General features: G+C 39.9%; 1 pseudogene; it reads left to right on the forward strand.

The window, feature by feature from the left end:
- The first annotated feature begins 1,663 nt into the window (after window positions 1-1,663).
- Window positions 1,664-6,447, forward strand: LOC108719417 (annotated as a pseudogene).
- Window positions 6,448-10,344: the final 3,897 nt, after the last annotated feature.

Raw genomic sequence — 10,344 nt, forward strand, 5'->3', positions numbered from 1 at the left:
TCAAGCACAGGATACACAGTAGATAACAGATAAGTACTACTATAGTTTATATAAACAAGCTGCTGTGTAGCCATGGGGACAGCCATTCAAGCACAGGATACACAGTAGATAACAGATAAGTACTACTATAGTTTATATAAACAAGCTGCTGTGTAGCCATGGGGCAGCCATTCAAGCACAGGATACAATGTAGATAACAGATAAGTACTACTATAGTTTATATAAACAAGCTGCTGTGTAGCAATGGGGGCAGCCATTCAAGCACAGGATACACAGTAGATAACAGATAAGTACTACTATAGTTTATATAAACAAGCTGCTGTGTAGCCATGGGGGCAGCCATTCAAGCACAGGATACACAGTAGATAACAGATAAGTACTACTATAGTTTATATAAACAAGCTGCTGTGTAGCCATGGGGACAGCCATTCAAGCACAGGATACACAGTAGATAACAGATAAGTACTACTATAGTTTATATAAACAAGCTGCTGTGTAGCCATGGGGCAGCCATTCAAGCACAGGATACAATGTAGATAACAGATAAGTACTACTATAGTTTATATAAACAAGCTGCTGTGTAGCCATGGGGGCAGCCATTCAAGCACAGGATACACAGTAGATAACAGATAAGTACTACTATAGTTTATATAAACAAGCTGCTGTGTAGCCATGGGGGCAGCCATTCAAGCACAGGATACACAGTAGATAACAGATAAGTACTACTTTAGTTTATATAAACAAGCTGCTGTGTAGCCATGGGGACAGCCATTCAAGCACAGGATACACAGTAGATAACAGATAAGTACTACTATAGTTTATATAAACAAGCTGCTGTGTAGCCATGGGGCAGCCATTCAAGCACAGGATACAATGTAGATAACAGATAAGTACTACTATAGTTTATATAAACAAGCTGCTGTGTAGCCATGGGGGCAGCCATTCAAGCACAGGATACACAGTAGATAACAGATAAGTACTACTATAGTTTATATAAACAAGCTGCTGTGTAGCCATGGGGGCAGCCATTCAAGCACAGGATACACAGTAGATAACAGATAAGTACTACTATAGTTTATCTAAACAAGCTGCTGTGTAGCCATGGGGGCAGCCATCCAAATGAGAAAAGGCTCAGGTGACGCAGCAGATAGCAGATAATCTCTGTAGAACATAATGGTGTTATCTGTTATCCACTATTGAACCTGTGCCATATAGTCTTTTTTCAATTTCCACAATTAGTACACAACAGCTTGTTTATATAAACTATAGTAGTACTTATCTATCTACTGTGTATCCTGTGCTTGAATGGCATTTTCATTACAGGTATGGGATCTGTTATCCGGAAACCCATTATTCATAAAGTTCCGAATTATGGAAAGACCATCTCCTATAGGCTCTATTATAATAAAATAATCCAAATTTTACAAAATGATTTCCTTTTTCTGTGTAATAATAAAACAGCATCTTGTACTTGATCCCAACTAAGATATAATTAATCCTTATTGGAAGCAAAACCAGATTATTGGGGTATTTCATGTTTACATGATTTTCTAGTATTACAGAAAGATACATACAAAGCCAAGCCTCATTGTGATGGGATCAGTTTCAGGTGTTTATTATAATGGCTATAATGAATATGTAGCCTATTTAAGGTTTCTGTAAAATGAGGACATTTACCGCCTATGAAAAAGCTTTGGGCGAAATGCGCATCGGGGTGGACTCGCAGCAATGTTAAAGGGATACTGTCATGGGAAAAAAAAATTTTTTCAAAATGCATCAGTTAATAGTGCTGCTCCAGCAGAATTCTGCACTGAAATCCATTTCTCAAAAGAGCAAACAGATTTTTTTATATTCAATTTTGAAATCTGACATGGGGCTGGACATTTTGTCAATTTCCCAGCTGCCCCTGGTCATGTGACTTGTGCCTGCACTTTAGGAGAGAAATGCTTTCTGGCAGGCTGCTGTTTTTCCTTCTCAATGTAACTGAATGTGTCTCAGTGGGACATGGGTTTTTACTATTGAGTGTTGTTCTTAGATCTACCAGGCAGCTGTTATCTTGTGTTAGGGAGCTGCTATCTGGTTACCTTCCCATTGTTCTGTTGTTAGGCTGCTGGGGGGGGAGGGAGGGGGGGATATCACTCCAACTTGCAGTACAGCAGTAAAGAGTGATTGAAGTTTATCAGAGCACAAGTCACATGACTTGGGGCAGCTGGGTAATTGACAAAATGTCAAGCCCCATGTCAGATTTCAAAATTGAATATAAAAAAATCTGTTTGCTCTTTTGATAATTGGATTTCAGTGCAGAATTCTGCTGGAGCAGCACTATTAACTGATTCATTTTGCAAAAATGTTTTTTTCCCATGACAGTATCCCTTTAAGGTGAGGACTAAAGGATTGCGCAGTGCCAGGTGGTTGCCTTCATTGTAGACTCTCTATTTTGTGAAATTATTTATTTTTACTTGTGCCGGAAGGCAATTGGGGCATTGGGCAAAAATCTGTTATTGAACAATACTTATCATTATTTGTATGGGAATCTTTTTGTGAATCCCTAACAGTACTCAGGTACTCAATGAAATGCTACACTTAGCACATTGCTGCTATGTCCAGTTTAATATGTATGTGTATTTTACATTTGGAATAAATAAAGTGTGTTTTACCTAATAAACTACCAATAGTGAGACCCCCTGTTTAAGTAATTCTCCACTATACAGAATTTGTCCACATCTCGTCTAATGCCCTCTGTGTGTGTATAGGGGATATCGACTGGCTCGTGTATCTGGTCAGGTAGCGCCAAACTTTTAACATTCCCGTATTCAAAATTTTAACTGGGGTCATTGCCCAAGGATGCTTCTAAAATTAACCTAACATCCCTGACTGTAAGTATGCAGCCCTTTTTCATTCTTTTGCGGTAGTTGACATACACACATTCAGACACACTAACACACACACATGGACACACTAACACACACATACAGACACATTACCACACACAGAAACATACAGACACACTAACACACACACACAGAAACATTCAGACACACTAACACACATACTAACACACAGAAACATACAGACACATTAACACACACCTAGACACACTAAAACACACATACAGACACACATACACACACAGAAACAGACACACTAACACACACAGAAACATACAGATACACTAACACACACATACAGACACACTAACACACACATGCAGACACACTAACACACACACAGAAACATACAGACACACTAACACACAGAAACATAGACACACTAACACACACAGAAACATAGACACACTAACACACACAGAAACATACAGATACACTAACACACACATGCAGACACACTAACACACACACAGAAACATACAGACACACTAACACACAGAAACACAGACACACTAACACACACATACAGACACATTAACACATACAGACACACTAACACACACATACAGACACACTAACACATACAGAAACATACAGACACGCTAACACACATACAGACACATTAACACACATATACAGACACACTAACACACACAGAAACATTCAGACACACTAACACACAGAAACATACAGAGACACTAACACACACATAGACACACTAACACACACATACAGACACACTAACACACACATACAGACACACTAACACGCACATACACACTAACATACACAGACACACTAAAACACACATACAGACACACTAACACATACTCACATACAGACACACTTGTTTCAGTGGGAAGTTGAGTGTTCTGTTAATATTCTTTTTCTTCTCGTAGACGCCACTCAGTATAATTTTTTTTACCAGCTGGGCCAGTAAAATACCAGCAAGTTTCCAACCCTCAGTCAAATGGTCAAAATTAATCAGGGCCCACACCTCATCCTGTCCTCCGTCCACACTAGTTAATGGGGTTGTTCACCTTTAAATTAACTGTTAGTATGATGTAGAGAGGGATATTCTGAGACAATTTGCAATTGGTTTTCATTTTTTATTATTTGTGGTTTTTGACTTATTTAGCTTTTTATTCAGAAGCTCTCCAGTTTGCAATTTCAGCAGTCTGGTTGCTAGGGTCCAAATCCCCCTAACAACCATGCATTGATTTAAATAAAGGACTGGAATACAAATAGGTGAGGGCTGAAATCGAAATACAAGTAATAAAAACTAGAAACAATACATTTGTAGCCTTACAGAGCATGTCTTTTTTTAAATGGGGTCAGTGACCCCCATTTGAAAACTGGAGTCAGAAAAAGAAATAATAAAAATTGAAAAAAATTGTAAAAAATAAATAATGAAGACTAATTGAAAAGTTTCCTAGAATTAGTCATTCTACAACATACTGAAAGGTGAACCGCCCCTGTAATAAGAATTCGATAACCGCTCCAAACTCACCCCTCACGGGTTTTTCCTCCTCCACTCGTTCCACCACCAGCGCCCCAACTGTGCCTTGTACTGATGTGCGGGTTGACCTCGCACTGCTCCTCGCGGGTGGCGGGCGGGTGCCACCTTCAAATACCGGCTTCCGGTTTTATAGTCTCGTGTCTGCTCGCCCCGCCCCTTTTGTGACGTCATTGTGACATCATTGGCTGGCGGGCTGGTCTATAAAAGGACCCCAGAAGAGCGGGTGCGGGCGGGCGCGGGCTGGAGCAGGACGGGTTAGGGTCAGGTGCGAGTCAGGAAAACCCTGACCCGCACATCACAAGTGCCTTGTAATTATGAAAACAGATAGGCGGCACACCGGATAAAATGAATAAAGAGAATTTATTCCAGCAGTAGATGGAGCCACATGGCCTTACGCATTTCGGGAAAGGAATCCCTTAATCATAGGCTTACAGGTCAAATAGCGACATCTACTGGGCAACGTCTAAATCACAATTTAAAATATATGCAAATCAATGTGTTATATTCATCAAAATATGATTCCCAAGTAGACGCTAAAAGTATATTTTTATTCTGTTACTTAAAAGGCAAAAGCCAGAATAAACTGTTAAACATATATATGTATTTAGAGTATGAGCTGGTGCCTATAGTCTGCATCTGTTAATCATGTATAGGGGGAAGTATAATTAAATAAAGTAATTAGAAATCACTGGGCCCGGTACGACAACATTTTTGGGGCCCCAAAAGATCCCGCCAACTCAACATCACAGTTAAAAGACCACATAGACATCAGCGCAAAAAGGTAACCCCTCTACACATGCACAACTTATAAAAAGCTTTTGATGGTCAGGGCCCCCTTTGAGGTAAAAAAACTGTGGCGCCAGGGCCCCCCTATAAGTTAAAAAAAAAAAACTATGGTGCCAGGACCCCCCCCATAAAAGTTTTTTTTTAAAAAAACATTGGTGCCAGGGCCCCCCCCTTACAAGTAAAAAATAAATTGGGGCCCCAGAGAATATCTTTTAACAAAACATTGGTGTCAGGGCCCCCCTTACAAGTAAAAAATAAATTGGGGCACCAGAGAATATTTTAAAAAAACATATTGGTGGCAGGGACCTAAAGAGTATTAAAATAATACATTGGTGGCCAGGGGATTTTAAAAAAAAACACAAATTGGTGTTCAGTAGAATTGAACTCGTGGCTTCAGGACTTCAACTTCGCCTCCTTTCGTGACTTTGTGTCTTTTTGCCACTTTGGGTGTTTGGCTTTTTGTCAGCTCGGGCCTTCAGGAGAGTCGGCGCGGCTTTGGTGCTGTCAAGGGGGCCCAGCTCTTTCAAAAAGTGCAGCAAAGCCATTACAGTAGTACCCCACTGATGTGGCCCTGCCTGGATATAAGTACAATGTGAGTGGGCAGCTTCTCTATACGGAGATACAGGAGGGCACCATGGAGCACTTTCCTGCAGTCTGTCTGTATATTCTGAAGGTGCCGCAGGTCTATGTGACACTCTTGTTATTATTTGCCTCTGTGTTATTGGGATCCAAGTCCTGTGAGATCTCATTCACCTGCCTGGCCGCCATGTTGGCTGGAGGTGGGTGATGAACTCTAGATATCACCAGTATGTGATTCAGATGCAGAGAGAGGAGCTGCAGGACACAGAGAAGACTTACATGGTGAGGAGCAATTCCTGTTGTTGGGTTGGAAGTTTGTAGTCATGGTGACTGCTCAGCCATCAGAGGACTCAGAAGATGAGAAGGTGCACAGGCTTCTTTGTGTTGGAAGGGAGCACCGGAGGCAGGGAATGGCCAAGGTGCTGTGACTAAAGGTGAGTGACTGAAGAATGTGGATACAAAGCCGTGAGCCTGGGAACAGACACAATACAATACTCTGCACAGAATCAGCTTTAAGAAACACCATGTCCAGGTGCGTTGGGGCATTTATGGAAAATGTACAGCCTTCTCCAGCCTCCATTATATAAAAACATCATAGCAAGCCCAACACTCAATGGTTTAATCCATATTTCTATAGACCTTGGACTCGTAGCTCCTCTGTACAATAGAAGCATCTCCAAGGGCTTAAATTGATTTCTATGGGTGGGAAATACAAGTTTATTATTCACTCAGCTGTTTCTAAGATGGAATTTATGGTTTTTCTGCGTGTAGATAAATTAGAAGGTCGGTGGGAAGCATTTGAGGGAAAATCTTGATGGACCTTTATCGTTCTTCAATCTCAGCAGTATTTCTACAGGCTTGGAAAGGGAGCACTACTCACACTTCTCTGCTGCTGGTTTTCACGGTGGTGTTATTCCTAATAATTCATAATATTTCCCTTAATAAGTGTATGGGGGTTGTACCTGTGTACAAACCTGACCCTTTTAAGGTACAGGTGGAAATGTTTAAATTTTACAGACAAATTGAATTAAAAATGTTGTACATGGACAAATCAATGGCCATATGGAGCCCCGCAAGTAAAAAGACATTGTAGCTAATAAATTGTTCATACATGCCCAACATTAATGATGCATCTATGGACACATTTGTAAATAAGGTAAATACGGACATTAAACATTATATGAGCAACAAGGTTTGGGACAAACAGGATAATTTAAGCAGAGATGAAAGGAATGCCGTTAGGAGTTTACAACAGGCTCCTCCATTAGTAATAAAAAGGCGGATAAGGGAGGGGGTGTTGTTATTATGAACAGGAATGATTATGAGGAGGAGGTCATTAGACAACGTAACGAAAAATTAGACAAAAAAAATGAAAGAGGATCCCACCAGTATTTACAAACGGGATATTGATATTTTCCTGGCAGATTCTTTGGTAAATGGGATAATAGATCCAGGCACATATTAACTCTTAAAGAAAAATAATCCAAGGGTTCTCATCTTTAACTTGTTGCCAAAGATACATAAATCATTAAATAAACCACCAGGTATTTAACCTATAGTTTCCACAGTGGACTCCTTACTACAGCCATTAGCAATGTACATTGACTTACATTTACACAATTAGACACCACTGACTTGCTTAATACATTGGAACATATTGAAATACCAAATGAGGAAGATATACGTTGCACTTTATATGTGAAGGACCTCTACACTTCAATAGCGCACACCAGCAGGGCTGACCTTAGGCCAATTGGACCAATTGGGCCCAATAGGGCCCCGCACCTCTGGGGGCCCCGCACCACAGGGCAGCACAGATAATATTTCCCTCAGCACATGATGCTGCCTGGCCTGGCCCCAACTTTGAGAGTCCAGCCCATCCCCAAATCCATAGGTCCAGCCCAGCCCCAACTCTGATAAGCCAGCCTATCCCCCAACTCCATAGGTCTAGCCTGCCCCCAACTCTCATAGGCCCAGCTTTCCTCCAACCTTGATAGGCTCTGCCTGCCCCCAATCCAACCAAGCCTGCTCCCAAGCTGAATCGGCCCAGCCTGCCCCACTCTCCTATTTCCTCCCTCTCTCTCTTACCCTGTGTGCCCCTATTATGTGCCCCTATTTCATCACTCTCTTACCTTGTCTGTTCCTCTCTATTTTGTGCCTGTATGCCCTTATTTTCCTAAATACTTGGTGTGTCAGTAGCCAGCAACACTTTGTCTAGGGGCCCCGCCAACATGGTCCCAATTGGGCCCCACATAATAAGCCTGAGAACCCAATTGGGAAAATTACCTCTTACTTGATTATCAAATTGAAGAAATGTAGAACTCACACCGTAAGACTCCCAAGTTGGAGAACTGTAACTCACACCTATTTTGCGCTACATAATTGTTGTTGCAAGACTGGGGGAATCATTCAGGAGATTTGGAAAATTCCTATTACTGCGATTTTTAGAGGCAGAATTATCAAAGGTCGTGGTGAATTTTGAATTCAAAAAATTCAAATTTCAAGCTATTTTTTTGTGTACTTCGATTAGGGAATAGTCCAAATTCGTTTTAAATTTGGAAAAAATTTGAAAATTTATCATGTACTGTCTCTTTAAAAATTCAACTTCAACCCCAGCCATCTAAAACCCGCTAAATTGCTGTTTTAGCCTATGGGGGACCTCCTAGAACCTATTTGGAGTCAATTAGGTTAGGAGTCAATTAGGAGTCAAATCAACATTTTTTGGGAAAAATTGTGATTCGAATTAGATCAAATATGCTATTACTTCGATTTGTTTGATTTGGATTTGATTGAATACGGACCTATTCAATTGAAAACGGACCTATTCGGCCAAAAAACTTTGACTTCATTTCGGTTGGTCTTTTTAAATCCGAATTTCAACGTTTTTCAAATTCGAAATTCGACCCTAAGTGACCACCTACCTGAATTATTTTTATAAATCTTTTTATGTATTTATATTGTGATATGTTGGGTTCCTGGCCGGCCAAGTTTTAAAATGAAATTTTTTTTAAAGCAAAATAAAATTTTTATGCATTCAGATTAATTTGGTCTCCAAATACACCTTTAATTAATTTACAAAAGTGAAATAGCACAGAAAGATAGGAAGGAGTTACGCCAATCAAAACCAAAAGATGTGGTGGAACAAAGTATCCCTTGTGTCACAACATTCGGACAACTCATATTTCTTGATGAAAATAATCAAAAAGTACTGACCAATCTTACAAAAAGATAAGGTGTACGATAAAACTTTCAAAAATCGACCCCGGTTCTGTTATAGAAAAGGCAAAAGGGGAAAACGTAATGTGAGCGGACACCAAAGAGAATGTAAGAAAAATAATCCCACTAAATGATTTTGCTACTTGTAACTAGGGATGCATCGAATCCACTATTTGGGATTCGGCCGAATCCCCGAATCCTTGGTGAAAGATTCAGCCGAATACTGAACCAAATTTGCATATGCAAATTAGGGACAGGAAAGGAAAAAGTGGAAAAAATTCTTCTTTTGTGATGAAAAGTCACGTTATTTCCCTACCTGCCCATAATTTACATATGCAAATTAGTATTCAGATTTGGTTCGGTCAGGAACAAGGATTCGGCCGAATCCGAATCCTGCTGAAAAAGGCCGAATCCTGGCAGAATCCTGAACCGAATCCTGGATTCGGTGCATCCCTACTTGTAACACGGATAATGTAATTCACTGCCTTAAAGACCCTTGTGGGTTTGCATATGTGGGACAAACATCAAGAAAAAAAACAATTAGACTTAACGAACATAAGAGCACAATAAAAAATCATAAACCAGAACAAGAACAAAAAAGTGTGAAGGAAACAGAAGGAACTAAAAGTTACAAAAAAGAGACAATATTGGCAAAACATTTTTATGAATTGAGACACACGTTTAGCCAAATTAGGCGGCAAGTTTTGGAATTAGTGGAGGCAAAAAATAAAAATATAAAACAAAAACTTTTGCTACAAAGGGAAAACTTCTGGATATGGGGGCTGGAAACAGTGAATCCACGAGGCCTTAATGAACAATGGAATCTACGTTGCTTTTGTAATGTTTGTGTGTTTTCTTAAAATTAATTGATTCTTAAAATGAACCATTGCTTTTTTTTTATAATTAACTGAAGCTTTGTATTTTATTTACAGATAACTGGCTGGGGAATAGATACACGTAAGAGTAATGATAATAAGCCCAGCTTTTAACGTATATCAATCTTCCTATTTGTAAATTAATAGTGAGGACACTACATTGTTAAACTACAACACTCTGCAAGGAAAATGGACTCTGATTGGACTTTGTCATAGATATTTGCATAATCACCACATCCACACGATGATGTCATGAAGGTGGGGTTATGGGGTAAATTTAAGGGTTATTTTGGCTCACATTTGTAACCTGACGAAGGGAGGTGAAGACCCCCCAAAACGTTGTTCTGCATCTTTGTGGTAAAACCGGGCTCAATAAAGGATTCATTGCACAGCATTGCACATTGCTTTATTCATTTGTGATGTTGTATTGCTACAGCCAATGACACACTACAGCTGCAATTCCTGTTGTTCTAATTCTAGC

This window comes from Xenopus laevis, chromosome 1L, assembly GCF_017654675.1.
Source record: "Xenopus laevis strain J_2021 chromosome 1L, Xenopus_laevis_v10.1, whole genome shotgun sequence".
NCBI classification, from domain to species: Eukaryota; Metazoa; Chordata; class Amphibia; order Anura; family Pipidae; genus Xenopus; species Xenopus laevis.